Source organism: Periplaneta americana, chromosome 12 (assembly GCF_040183065.1).
Source record: "Periplaneta americana isolate PAMFEO1 chromosome 12, P.americana_PAMFEO1_priV1, whole genome shotgun sequence".
In the NCBI taxonomy this organism is placed as follows: domain Eukaryota; kingdom Metazoa; phylum Arthropoda; class Insecta; order Blattodea; family Blattidae; genus Periplaneta; species Periplaneta americana.
The window spans coordinates 85,204,802-85,205,901 of NC_091128.1; positions in this window are offsets into that span (position 1 = coordinate 85,204,802).

Consider the following 1,100-nt stretch of genomic DNA (forward strand, 5'->3'; position numbering starts at 1 on the left):
TTTCTTTCTCTTCATTCCACTAGTATTCTTCACAGTTCCCTTTTCATTAACATCTCCGTTTCGAAAAAAAAAAAAACAGTTCGTCTTTCAGTGATTGTTCGGCGTAGGACCTGCCATCCGCCGTGACAGGTGTTCCTCGTGGTTTGTCAAAAAGTTCTTAGATGGCAATTGTTGATTTTAGATAGGGTCCTTCTATAATATCTAGACAATGAAACCAAACATGGCCTACCTCAATGCATAACCCAGTAAACAATTACATTTAAAATGACTTTGCTTCTAGTAAATACAAGATAACAGGTTTTTCTTATTCTTCACTGATAAAGTAGTAGTAGTAGTAGTAGTAGTAGTTCAGTGGCGTATACTGGTTAAAGGGTTTGGGCTACCGCTGACCCTATTATTACACAAAATATATCTAACAATTACTTTAATTTTAATTACTATGGTAAAACTAATAATACAAAATTATTACATTATGTTATATTATAAACTTTTTCTTTTGTAATTTCCTTGGGCTACCGCCGGTAGCCCCGGTAGCCCGCAAAATACGCCCCTGCCTGTAGTAGTAGTAGTAGTAGTAGTAGTAATAATCCGTGGCACTACAGCCAGTGAAGGGCACAGATCGACCAGCTGGCTGCTGGGCTCACGTTCACATGCCTAAGCAGAGGTGGACGATCATCCAACCAGAATAGAGGTATCGTGTGATTAGCACGATGATCCCCTCAGCCGTTATAGCTGGCTTTCGCAAGCGGATTTTGCTACCTATCGTAGCTCCCCACGATCACGATGCTGGGTGAGCACTAGTTCCATACAATGGCCGAAATTTCATGAGAAAATGTCTTCCCTCATGAGGACTCGAACCAGCACGCATTCCGTAACGCGAGTCCTAGGCAGGATGCCTTAGACCACGACGCCACGGCGCGGGACTTACTGATAAAGTAGCTGTAAAAATAAAAATTAAATATATGTAATAAATTGCATTATACAATAATAGGTATTATAATTATATATAAAATTTGCTTAATATTTGTATTTAACGACGGCCCATTTCAGAAGGGAAACAACTCAAAATGCAAAACTTTGAGATAACTGCATTTTAAAGT